Source organism: Dromiciops gliroides, chromosome 3 (assembly GCF_019393635.1).
Source record: "Dromiciops gliroides isolate mDroGli1 chromosome 3, mDroGli1.pri, whole genome shotgun sequence".
In the NCBI taxonomy this organism is placed as follows: Eukaryota; Metazoa; Chordata; class Mammalia; order Microbiotheria; family Microbiotheriidae; genus Dromiciops; species Dromiciops gliroides.
Genome location: NC_057863.1, coordinates 450,013,729 through 450,027,629, shown reverse-complemented (window position 1 = coordinate 450,027,629; position 13,901 = coordinate 450,013,729). Strand labels below are relative to the sequence as shown.

The 13,901-nt window shown below is 36.6% G+C and overlaps 1 protein-coding gene across 3 annotated transcripts in view; it reads left to right on the top strand.

The window, feature by feature from the left end:
• The window catches only part of CSRNP3 (cysteine and serine rich nuclear protein 3), a 257,377-nt gene that overhangs the window by 54,464 nt on the left and 189,012 nt on the right, over nucleotides 1-13,901 (top strand). Inside the window, exon 2 of one of the 3 annotated variants that reach the window (XM_043997961.1) lies at nucleotides 983-1,072. The exons of the other annotated variants lie outside the window; for them this stretch is intronic. The gene's annotated coding sequence lies outside the window, so the exon portion shown is untranslated. The remainder of the gene's footprint in view (nucleotides 1-982; nucleotides 1,073-13,901) is intronic. 3 annotated transcript variants of the gene reach the window in all.

Below are 13,901 nucleotides of genomic sequence, written 5' to 3'. Positions count from 1 at the left end.
AAGGTGGCAAGCAATCAGATATGGGTTATACACATACAATTATGTAAAACATTACCATATTTGTCATTTTTGTACAAGAAAACTGTTAAAAGAAAAAAATAAAAATAGTATTCTTCAGTCTGTTCCATCAATATCAGTTCTTTCTTTGGAGGTAGATAGTATATTTCATCAATTGTCCTTTAGGATTGTCTTGGATCATTGTATGGTTGAGAATAGTCAAGTCAGAGACTTTTTGAATGTACTATTTAAGTTCTGCTGAAAACATATCAGTCAAGATTGAGGCTGTTTCTTAATTCCATTTAAGTAACTCGTATGTTCTATTTTTGGGGTGTATGGAATATTCAGGGAGGATTAGCACCTCTGGTGTAAGGGTTTGCTAAGCCCTTTTAAGGTGCTGCTCATCTAGCTGCACATTATTATTTTTTTTTGTTTAGGCATATTTCTGTATATTCCTGATAAAATAAGATCTGGATTATTCAAATAATTCATTTGTAAATCTTTTAAATATTTCAAGGGAAAGAAAGCTTTTGTTTACTTTCCTTTTCATGAACTATCCAGTTATTATACTTTACTTGAATTTCCAAGGGTTGTACAATTTTTGAAGACATCTGAAGCATTTGTTGGTCTAAATATTTTCTTAAAAATCTCCATACCTGATGAACAAAACAAATGCTTATACAACCATTGAGCCATTCTATGAAGAGTTTTTCTTAGTCTCATAGACTTGGTTTGAATCTATATGTAACCCATTGAAAAAAATTGTTTACCTTTTTTGCATAACAGATTTATGCCCCATGCTTCTAAATGATTTTTCTGTGTGTCATATTTATATTTGTGCCATTTATGTAATTTAGGCGCTTGCTTGAGGACATGCCATTCATATAATGCTTATACTATAATATTTTAAAAATCCATATTCAGCTCTCTCTTTGAAAAGTAGCTTTATGCCCCCTTTTTGAAATGTCTTTCCTTCCTTTTTAAGGAAAAATGAAGGACATAACTACGGATTGAAAACATGGTTTCAGAGGCCTGAAATCTGCTGGAAGAAACTAGTGTTCTTGAGATTGTTAAGGTCAGTGGTTTAGAAATTATTATGTATATCTTAATTAACATAGCCTAAAGGAAACTATATATGTACATGTACATATATAATGACCATAAAAGATTTGTGCTACTGTATAAATTATTTAAGCAGGAGAATTATTTCCATTTTTATAATCATAATCTAAAATAAAATATAATCACTTAGGGGTATATTTGTACTGGCTCATTTCAGAAAGGCATTATTTTATCAGTGGGTCCACCCAATATATTGTTGGCATAACCTTTATTTATTTATTTATTTATTGCGGGGCAATTGGGGTTAAGTGACTTGCCCAGGGTCACACAGCTAGTAAGTGTTAAGTGTCTGAGGCCGGATTTGAACTCAGGTACTCCTGAATGCAGGGCCGGTGCTCTATCCACTGCGCCATCTAGCTGCCCCTGCATAACCTTTAATTGTCTATTAACATTTTGCTTAACATTTTGTAAAATGTTCGTATTATTAAATGGGATAAAAAGTAGATTTATGGTAGTTCTATAAGACTTTCCACTTGGATGTGTTTTTATGTTTTAAATATTAGACATTTTGTTGGTATATTTACCCATTCACTTCAGTCTCCTGAATTGTGTTGGAACATCATAAAACTTTCAGAAATCTTTGGACTTTACCCTTGACTTTGTCTCGGTTCAGGAGAATTGGATGAACCTTTAGCCAGATACAATGGGATCAGAATACTCCCTGCTCCCCAGCTCAATTGATCCTCCTTCAACCTGCATGTCTGAGCAAAATGATGATAAAGATCAATGAGTCAGGAGTGTTTAGGGTTGTCTTCCAGGTTGGATTTGTGTCCTTAAGGGATACTGAGCAAAAAATGACCATGCCTGGTATAAACAGACTTCTACCTATAATAATATATAATGTAGTGTTAATTTTAAAGTTAAAACTAAACTGAACATAATTTTTTTTCATGGAAAAGACCAAGGAATTTGCTATTTTCAGATTATTTTGTTATCTGTCCCCATACCATAGCACAATTATAGATATATAATTTTAAAATAAAAGTACTAATTCAGTTCTTGGATACTTTTAACTACCTGAAAGTACCAGAGAAAAATATTCTACTTCAATCACAATAAAATTGATTATTCAATTTTTCCCAGTATCTCCAAATTGCTTTCTCTATCTCCTTCCTTCCACCCCCAACTACACCTCTCCCATCCCAATGCACTCCTCCTCTCCCCCCAAATAGTGTAAATTTCCCATGATGAATTTTTAATTCTGGGCAGGCCTAGTTCATCTGGGGCCATTTTTGTCCCCTTTTAGCCAATATGTGTTCAATAAACCAATTTTAATACCAGACTAACAAAAGCATAATTAGAAAGGCAGATTTGTTTTAAAATGACACTAGCAATCAAACAATAAGTTGACTATTGGCAGGGAACTAGAGAGAGAATTCATCAACAATATTCTTTCTATCATGTTTTCTGGGGGACACCATCTCTCCACAAGGCATATGGCTGCCTCCGTAGACGATAAGTCTCTGGGTAAGTCAGCTCCTACTCTCCATTCTAAAGGTAGAAATTCCACAAAAAAATCATATCCTCTCAATAGGTACATGGTTTCCCTAGAGTTAAGACTCTTAGTACAATAACAGTTACTCTCTAAGAGTTCTTCAGGAGAGCTCACAAACAATCCCAGACCAAGAGGTGCCCTGACTCTTTCACCAATACAAGCCTGTTCTCGGTAGTTAATCCCCCTCTCTGTTGTGAGTGATAGAAATGTGCTTCTCAATTCAGGCATCTGCTGTCATTAAAATCTGTACCAAAACCTAAAGAAACTGTATTGGGTGTTTAGTAATGTTTATTGCTGAGGGTCACTCCTTACCCTATGTTTCCTAAGGAGAGAATAATCCCAAATAAAGCTCATGTCCCACCTTCTTTCCTTTCAATCTTTCCATTCTATTGTTCTGAGGTGCAAGCATACAGCATGAATGTGGTCGTGTATTAGCTTGTAATTTTTAATTAGGTATGCTACAGCAGCATCTATTAATTGCAAATAAAAGTTTAGGTCAATTTGTTAGCATAATACAATAAATTCTCATTTTAACTTTTCCCAGTGGCTACCAGAAGCCCATTGACCATTTCCCATCTCTATCTTCAGAGATCTCTTCATCTGTCATTGTGGTTTATAAATCTACTTGGGTTATCCTCATCATTTTTTATACTTTAACTTAGATCAACTTCCTTTTTCATATGATTAGTGGTTTCTATGATTATATCCACTCCAGGATTTAAAAAAAATCCCTCAATAGCAATGCCTTGACTCAGTCAGATGCTTAGAAGGCAATTCTGTACACCATTATATTGCACAAGGTTCACAGCATATACTAACACAATGAATGCCAAACCCAAATGCGAATGATTTTTGGTTTATTCAGAATTTTGTATTCTCTGCACCTTCAGTGCAGTTATGAAAGTGTGTTTCCATTGCTACCACCTTCATCCTGCCTTCAGTCTAATTGACCACTCACCAAAGTATAATAGGAAAATGTGGTACAAAATAGGAACCTGCATTACATTCCAAAAAGACAATCCTGCATTGCCAAAGAACTGAGAATCTAATGTTTCAGAAATAATTGTGTATAGCAGCTGTGAAAAGATGCAGAAGATGGACGTTGCCCCCTTGCTTTTTGTTCTTCCAATTCAAAGCATTGGGCTTAGCAGAGGACTTAATCATTCCCCCACTGACCTAGAAAGGCAGATACTTTAGGAAAGATTGAAAAGTATAAACCCCTCAGGATCCATATGCAAATAACAGCTGGATGAGTGAAGAGACTGGCAAGGGTGGGGGGGGATGTGCTCTCTGAAACAGGATGTGCTAAAAATGGAAACACATGATCACATGCTTCTTGTGAAATTTCTCAAAGTCATTTAGACCTAAAAGGTAACTTATGTGGATATATTAACTAAGGCAAGTAAAAACGAAATGTTCATTTGGGAGGAAAATGCTACGGAAGATATACCATCGGAATGTTGTCTCTACATGCAGTTTTTCACTGTATAACCATAGATTACAGCAAACCAAATTTCTCCTGAAGTCTTCGATGGGTGTCTGGCATATGCCACTGCAAGGGACTTTTACAACTACTTAATACCCAATTTTAAGAATGTTACAGCCCTGAAATCAATTTTGTAATGCAGTGAGGAATTTGATATACCCATGTAGTATATAAGCAGACATCATGCTGACAAGGCAGGTAAAGTACTTAGCAATATGGGCTCCTTATGCCAGTACATCCTATGAATACCTAATGACTTAGTGCTACATTTTTTTAAAAGGAGACTACTTTGTCTCATTTGCTTTCTTTAGAGCCAACTAAAAATAAATGTAATAAAACTGAGCATATGCCCAATAAGCACTTCCTAAATGTTCATTTTAATAATGGTTATAAAAACAAAAGGAGCAATTAGACTATTCTGCATCTTGACAGCACCAAAAAGAACAAAAAGCAAACTCATATTGTAATAAAAGATGACGTATTTGCTAATGCACATAATAGCATTTTGCCCTAATTGTTCAAATATAAAATAAGTCTCTTAATCAAAACCTACTTCTCCCTTTGTCCTTGAGAGGTATAATGAATAAGGTACAAGATTTGGCAGCTAAAAAAGACCTGGATTCAAATTCTACTTCAGTTATTGGTTGACGTTGGACAAGTTGCTTAACTTCTCTATACATCAGTTTCCTTATCTATAAAATAAGGGGTTTGAGGGGCAGCTAGGTGGCGCAGTGGATAGAGCACTGGCCCTGGAGTCAGGAGTACCTGAGTTCAAATTTGACCTCAGACACTTAACACTTACTAGCTAGGTGACCCTGGGCAAGTCACTTAACCCCAACTGCCTCACTAAAAAAAAAAAGGGGGGGGTTAGACTCAGTGGTCCCTAAATTGCTTCTGAACTCTAAATCTATGATCCTAACATGTGAAAATTTCCACAAGAAGAAAGGTAGGAAAAAAGAGATGGGGGATATCTAATATTCTTCCCCAGATAAAGAAATTTGAGCCAAGGAAAATCTGCACCTCTTTTTAGTGCTTGATTTTTGGCAAAGAATTGAACATTGGAGTCAAATTTATGGGAGATACTTATAACTTCCAACAGTAACTTATTAAAGAGAAGCAGCATGGCATAATGGGTGGATTGCTGGCCTTGGAAGACCAGCATTCAAATCCTCCCTCAGACATGTACTCTAGATAAATATAACCCTGGACAAATCAGTTAATTTCTCAGTGGCCCAGACAACTCTCTAAAAGTGTGAATTGCAGACCAGCTGCCAGTCGGCTTTGGTAAAGGGTGTTTCCTCAATGGGATTTCTCAACACCAATGAAATCACAGGTCCAGATCAAAAAGAAAAAATAAATCAAACAATCCTGATATTTTATATAAGAAGTTATTATGTTAACCATATGCAGGTCAGGTGTGGTGCTTTAGTTCTCCCCAAAGCTACAGGCAATTAAAGTTATTACTATTTCTAAAAAAAAAAAATCTTCTTAGACCTCAGTTTTATCTTTGGTTGGAAATTTGGTTGGAAAAAAATGTGGGCATTTTGGGCCTGGGAGGTGGTGGTCAGAATGGGTGGTTTGCAGCCAAGATACCTTCTGACTCCATTTTCTACAACACACCCACAGGGTATTTGGGCATGATTGTTTACCCACAATAGTGAGCAACTAGTTTACCTGGTCTTTTGGGTTCCTTGTTAAGGTTGACAAGTTTAAAAGGGTTTGGGGGGAAATAATAAAACATTTCTTTCTGAAATGCAGAATTACCTCCTCGATTCAGCTCTGCTCTTTAGAATGTGATCAATAACACAGCTACCAAACTACATAAGCAAACAAGTGAAAATTTGAGATTGATTAGAGAGGAAAGCTCCTTTCACCCGACCCAGTACTAAAAACACAACAATCTTCCAAAAACACAAACATAGTTGGGGCAGAAAATCAAAGGGAAATAAACATTGGCAATGGAATTATCAAAGGGAGATTAATACTTTATACTGGAATAATGCATTAGTTAAGGATTAAAATTCTGCTGGGGTCTTTTCTTAATTAAACCAAGACATATAACTCTTGATTACACACATTGTTGTAGGGGAGAGGAGCAGAACAGTTCCAGTGAGGTCATAAAGCCACAGCTGACATTGTCTATGCCCAGCAAAGCAGAAGGAAAGGCAAGGTCAAGTGCATCAGAGTCCTAAGAGACCAAGTGGAGAAGAGAATCAAATCACAAGAGAAGCTTTTTCTCTAAGGTCTATAGTTAAAATATGAGGAAGGGTGGTAGAGAGACAATAGCAGATTCTTTTCCTTGCATGGATTCATGCGATCCCCTATTTCCTGACATTTCTAAGAATTCCAGACATCCAGGGAATCCTTTTTAAAAATCATCATTTTAGGGGGGCACCTAGGGGGCACAGTGGATAAAGCACCAGCCCTGGATTTAGGAGGACCTGAGTTCAAATCCAGCCTCAGACACTTGACACTTACTAGCTGTGTGACCCTGGGCAAGTCACTTAACCCTCATTGCCCCACCAAAAAAAAATAATCATTTTAGTCCATAGCTTTGTACCTCTTACAGGTCATTGTGGTCTTACTCCTAATAGCTCAGTTCTGATAAGAGAAGAAAAAAATCCATTTGCCCTGCTATCTGCCTTTACTCTCTGTGGTGTTTATGGGAAATTAAAGACAGAAGGGAGTTAAGAAGAAATAGAGAAAGCAAGATAAAATCACTTTCAAAATAGAAAAAAAAATTGACAACACCTTATGTGGCAGTAATTGCATAAGCAATTTCATTACACATTTCTAAGCCTTCTTTGTCTATCCACATTATTAAGGAACCTTAAAAACAAAACAAAATAAAACTTCAGACTTACTTTGTAGTCTCCTAAGGAAGAAAAGCAGTCGTAAGTTTTTGTCTGTATAGAGACACATAATATTTTTTTTATTAAAAACATGTGGGGAAACCATCTGTAAGACAGCAACAGAAACCTTTTATAGTCAAATGAACCGTTTTGGGGGCAGAATTGCTATGGTTGTAAAATATGGTTGATTCCATGATTTCCCCTTCTAGAGTTCTGAATAGGCATTGTCTAGTTCCAGTCATTCCCTCTACACAGTCTTTATTGGGACATTCTTGCACGAGATACAGTCAACCAACATGTAAATAGTAAAAACAACCCTGGGACAAAGGGAAAAAATCCAGTTTGGTTAAAGTGAATCAATCCTGATATTTTAGTCTTGAATTGAATACAAACTAATTCCTGTCCTCTGGTAGTTTACAGTCTAACAGAGAGGATACAGACCTATGCAAATAAAAAAACACACAAAATAACACAAAAAAAAACAAAAAAAATGAACTGGACTGACATACAATTGCATAAAGCTCAAATAGGCATGTAAATCAACTCATAAAGTATTTTATTGACATTTATTAAGTACCTTTTATGTCCCTGTGCTCTTCTGGGTGCTGAGGATTGAAATACAATGATTGAAATGATCCCTAAATGCAAGGAATTTATTTAAATTGTGTTCATAGTATCATGGAAAATTGTATAACTAGCACATGGTGGAGGAGGTAAAAGTGAAATAATTGCTAATTTTTTTTTTTTTTAGTGAGGCAATTGGGGTTAAGTGACTTGCCCAGGGTCACACAGCTAGTAAGTGTTAAGTGTCTGAGGCCAGATTTGAACTCAGGTCCTCCTGACTCCAGGGCCGGTGCTCTATCCACTGTGCCACCTAGCTGCCCCCATAATTGCTAATTTTTGCATAGCATTTTATGGATATTGTCTATTTTGGTATAGTAACCGTCTGTGGTAGGTGTTGTTATTACCCCCCTTTTACAGATAAACTAAGTTTGGGAGAGAGTAGGTGGAGTTGAACTCAGGTCTTTGACTCCAAGTCTAGCAGGCTCTCCACTGAGCCAACTAGTAGTCCAAGAGAATTAGTCTCTTTCCCAGTTAATCAGGAAAGGCTTCCTGGAGGAGGTGAATTTAAGTGGCCTACTTAAACTTTTTTTCCCCTTTTGTTGAATGCAGTGTCCTCATCTTTCTGCTTTCTGCTTTCTGCTTTCTGCTTTCTTTAAACAAGAGCTAATTTCAGTCTACTTGCTGCCTTAGGATATGATTAGGTTTGAAGCTCTTGGCAGCAAGTCAAACATGTGATCCTAACAGGTTGTGTTATTTGGACTTGGTTCTTCCCTTTAAAGGGATAGCTTTTCTGAAATGATGTCATTTTTATCTCACTCCTGGTTATCTTCAAAACTGAAAAGAAAATAGATATTTTGTATAGAAGATATTTCTCATGTGGCTTCATAGATTTAAAAAAAACAACAATAAGTAACAGATGGCAACTCCTTTCAGGAGGGCTTAAAAATACACCTTGGATTTGCAGTTCTTTTCTTCCAAATGACCTAACTGCTCACCTCAGGAAGATGATATCATGAAGTTTCTTGATTATGAATGTTCCCTCAACAGTCATTCAAGGGACTGCCTTCAGTATATCTTTGATTTCTGGTGTTTAATATTGTGAGTCCACCTCTCATGGAGTGAGTGGAGGTGATTTTAGATGGTAGACTACAAGTTGAAAATGTTGAAATAAGAGGCATGGAGTTGTGAGGTTTTTTTAATTAATTAACAATTTAACTTCCCAAAGACTGTGAAAAAGCTATGTGACATAACTCATATCCAACAAACATGTAATTAGAAGAGCAAGTCTTATTATCCCATTAGCCCTCCAGTCTGTTCATTTTTATCTAAGGTTTTTTTTTGTGTGTGTATGTGTGTGTGTGTGTGTGTGTGTGTGTGTGTGTATGTGTGTATGTGTGTGGGGGGGTGCTTTTCCCCAGAATACAACAATGGAGATTTCTTAGAGCATCATTCTCCTGCTTTGCAATCCATCTTCAAATGTACCTAACAGCAACTGGATTCTCTTATTTATCCTTCCCTATATGGCAATCTAATGAGGTCAGAGAGGACTTGACAAACTTGGTAGAAGAGGTCAAGGTGCCTCACATGCACTGTTTGGTCTGTGTTGATACTTGATTGTTGATGCAGTAGAGAAATGTGTAGAAAAATGAGGGCACAACCAATTTCATAGGTGGCCTTTACTCTTTCTCACAGACCACAGGATGAGCTCTGAGGCATTAGCAAAAGTCATCTTTGAAAAAAGGGAAACAGGAGAACTTTCACTGTATTTTTCTGTAAGGTAAAATGTCACTTTTTTTTCCCTGAGTCCCAGGAATGTTTCACTAGATTTTTAAAAAAATCTTAGCAGGATACTACTTATATTCTAGAAAAATAATGTATTTCCATTTCATTCCCTCCTGTGACAGGCATATGTGAAATGTAAAAGTATTAAATTACTTTCACATTTAAATGTAGGGTCTGTAGTACAAAAGCAACATCACTGACAAAAAGTATCTTAAAAATACACAAAGCACATGAAAAAAAATTTTCTTTTACTCTCCTCACCAATATGGTTTGGGATTTTTTAAATGTTTCCGACAATAGGGCTAAACCAATTTTGTACACAATGTACTACCCATGACTAACCCTAAGCATGGAATACAACAAATTCATCTTGTTGGTCCTTAAAAAAATGAAAGTATAAAAAAAAAAAAGAAAGTATAATAAAAAGCTGGAATGAGGGTAAGCTCACTTCAACAAGCATGTTTATGTGACAGTTTCTAGGAGGGAGTCTTATTTTCTCTACTAATGTTGGCACTTGGGCTTGAGAATTGAGTAGATTGGGTATATTTGGTTATAATATATATATATTGGGGTATATATATAATATATAGGGGTATAATATATTTTTGTATGGTTTTAACAATCAAAGCATTCTATAAGAAAAGTTTAAGCAAATTGGTTGTTGAAACGGTGACTACAATGATGTTTAAGGCCTGCTTTTAATTGCATATGTCTATGTAAAGATTACATAGGCACTAGCATTATGCTCATATTTGATGTTTGTAGAGGAATAACAAATGCAGTTACTGCCAAATTATTCATTGCATCTCAGTCTTTTTAGTTAAATGAGTGTGATGCATTGTGAGATTAGCTGTGGATTTTTAGTCCAACTTCTGCTGCATTCTTTTGAAGAAATAAAATATCTTGAAAATATCCAGGCACATACTTAGGTCATAGAAAAGAAAATAAAGGCATTATTTGGGCCTTTAAAAAGGTGAGGTACTAGAAAACTCTCTTTGTATTCTGAATCTTTGCCTTTGGTATTTGTTTTCTTTCTGTCTTTAATTTTCCAAACCTGCACATCCAGTTTCTATAGTAGCCTGGTTTGTAATAGACAGAAGAGAAGAAGAAAGTGAAAAAGGGAAGAAAAAATGGTTCTCCAATATTGAACAGAAACTGTCATATATGGCTCAATCATTACTATGTACGTGGATTCCCCATTTCTTTACTTTTTAGCTGGATTTGGTCAATTAAAAGAGAGATGATATCCAAGATGGCCTTCCTGCAATCAAGGATGGAATGGGAAATTTGCTGAGCTCATTAGCACTATTAGACATTTGTGTGCCAGCCTCGGAGAATTTTCTATCTGCCCTGTCTTGATGACATGTTTATTAACTTTGCTCTCTTGTACAGAAGCTAAAATGTGAAGTATAAGGTTTACAATTTAGAAACACATGGGTGTCTTCCATTGTCATCATTATTAATAACAAACACTTGTAGAGACCCTATTAGATTCATGACATTGAACTAAGTGCTGCAGGACTTTGTAGGACTTCTTTAGAGACAGGAATTTTCCATGCTGTATCGGTTCTAATTGCTAATGTTATTGAGATAACAGCTAAAACTGGAGATTCCTCTGAGTTGGTTGAGTTGTGAAAACTGAATCTAGTTTAGAGAATTCCCTAGTAGTGTACACTGAGATGCACCTTGTTTTCCATACTGGACCCCCCTCTCCAAAAGAGAGGAGATTTGGCAATATGGTTGTGAGGACTTTCTTTATCCTGAATTTAAGTCAACATCTACCAATATCCAGTTCAATCCAAGAAACACCTCTTATGTGCCAGACATTGTGCTGAGCCTTGGGGGTATAAATAAGGAAAAGAAAGGCAGTGCTTGCATTTAAGGAGCTTATAATTTAATGGGGGGATAGAATACATAAAAGATATAGGTGTGTGATGTTCATTGGAGTCAAAACCCAGCAGAGTCACTGATGGAAAATGGGGAGATAATAGTCTTTCTATGTAGTGTTGCCAGAGGGCCATGACATAAAACAGGCTGATGTAAATGAATTGCTGATGTAAATGAACAGTGCTGATTGGTTTGACTGCCATTGACCACTGTGGTGGTTCTTGAAACTGTTTTGCATGTGGCATACATAAATCAATAAAAAGACAAACTCTCCTTTACCCTTTTTCTTTCCCTCTCACTAATCTCCAAATTACTGTAGGTAGGGTCCACACCAATTTAAGTACTTCTTGTTTGTTTTTCTTCACTCTTTTTTCTTGTTCAAGACAGACAGCCTGTTCTATGAATGGCAGGAGGGGGAAGCTGAGGAACAAGGCCGACTACTATTTTTGTACTCGGCTACTGCTTTTTCATATTGCTGAGGATGGGACTTTGAGAGTTGGGAGGAAGTTATTTGCAGAGCTCTGAAGAGTTTGCCAAGAGGGGGAGGAGATGTTTGCAGAGGAAAGGAAGAGTGTTGACTGTCTGGTGAGGGTGTTCATAGAATAGACCTCAGGAGACCCAGATGCCCTTATCAAAAGCAGCTTTGCCTTGAAGTTTCTAAATTGAACTCTTCTTCACTTAACATGTTATAGTAAATGGTGTTTCTAATTGTTATAGGATATTGACTATAGAAAGGAAGAATTCTATGAAAGTATAGCATTTTTAACATGTAACTCTTCATGTTTCATAAATAGGAAAACTAGGAAATTGTTGACCAACTCCCATAAAATAATTCATTCTTAACATTTCTCAAACCATGTTGATGAGACTCTGAACAAAATCCTTACTTTCAAGGAGTTTACAATCTAAAAATTAATAAATCTCTGAATTTTCCAGAGACTAAGAGAAATTATACCAGTCTAATTAGGATTTTAATAAATGAACTTTTCTGGCTGTCTCAAACAATTCTCTTCTCTTCAATAGACTTTCTCTTTCTCCTCATCTTCAACTGCCCACTTTCCTTTTTAATCTGCTTTCCCCTTCCCTTCTTATCCATCACATAGCCTGGGTTTCTTCTTTCCTTCCCATTTCCTTTGGTGATGAATTGATTAACAGGGCTCATTTCTCTTGGATAGCATGTGTCTTATGAGTACTTATTTTGTTTGGGGTGAGGCTGGGAAAGTTGGGTGTTTCCTGGATAGCAGGAGAAAATCTATCTCAATAAGTGAAGGAAAAAGTATGGCCAATCTTACCCATAGACTTAATAGGCCTTGTTTATAGAGGCTCTATTACCCAGAAAAAAATTCCTATACTGTACAGAAAATGGGATTTGGACACACTTGAAAATAAACTTACCCAAATTTCTAATTTTGCTGCCTTAGGGGAGTGGCAGCAATAGGTAAGATGACCTGGTAAGGATTTAGAGAGTCAAACCAAGCCAACAAGTATTTGTTAAGTGCCTACGATGTCCCAGACATTTTTCTAAGTACTGGGGTCACAAAGAAAGGCAAAACCTAGTCCCTGCTCTGAAGAAGCCCACTCTCAAATGGGAAGGAGTAGCTTTGGCCAGTGAAGAAATAATAGAAATTAACTATAGGCAAGAGGTTATCATTTTTATTACCACTATCCTTGTGTTCTTTTAAAATTCTCTTCAAAAGTATTTACTCAATATTTCACAGAATCACAGAATGTTGGAGTCAGAAGGTACCTTAAAGATCAGGCAGCCCTCATTTTATTTTTATATGAAGAAACTTAGGTGCTAAATGATTAAATGACTTGCTAAAGGTCCCACAGATAGTACTCGGCAAAACAGGGATTCCAAACTAGCTCATTTGACTTTCAAGTCAAATGTTCTCTTCAACAGAACAAGATAGGTCTTCTTCCTCCAGGTGTCAGCACGGTAACTCTTACACAGATATATTCTAGAAATAAGTTAAATGAATATACCCATTCAACAATGAAAATACCGTAAGTATAAGCAAATGGGTTTGGTACTCTTAGTAAGGAGAAGGTTGCTTGTCCAAAAGGAAGAAACCACCACCTCCTTCCTAGTTAGGGAAGTCTTTTTACAGAAACTGGTCCTATGGTAAGTGCTATACTTAGAGTTTTCATCCTTGAATTAACTCCTGGCTATTCCAAAAAACCCAGGACCTTGCCAAGTCATTGTACCTTTCTCTCTTGAGTCTCATTTTCTATAAAACGAGAGTGTTGGACTAGGTGACTACTAATGTCCCTTCCAACTAGAGAGCTCTGATCCTGTGGTTCTGTGGATTCAGTAGGTATTGACTGATTACCTTCTACTCTATTGCAAAGAATGTCTGGATAATAGAAAAAGGGGAGAAAATCAATTACTTGGAGTTTTCGAAGATTTATTAGAGTATATTCTACTTTAGGCTTAATCCAGCCATCTCCTAAGCAGATAGGTGGTACGATGGGTAGAGTACTGGGGACAGGAAGACTCATCTTCCTCAGTTCAAATCCAGCCTCAGACACTTACTAGCTGTGTGACCCTAGGCAAGTCACTTAATCATGCTTGCCTCAGTTTCCTCATCTGTAAAATGAGACAGAGAAGGAGATGGCAAAGTGCTACGGTATCTTTGCCAAGAAAACCCCAAATAAGGTCAATATGAGTCAAATGTAACTGAAACAGGTGAACAACACCAGCCACTTCCCTCCT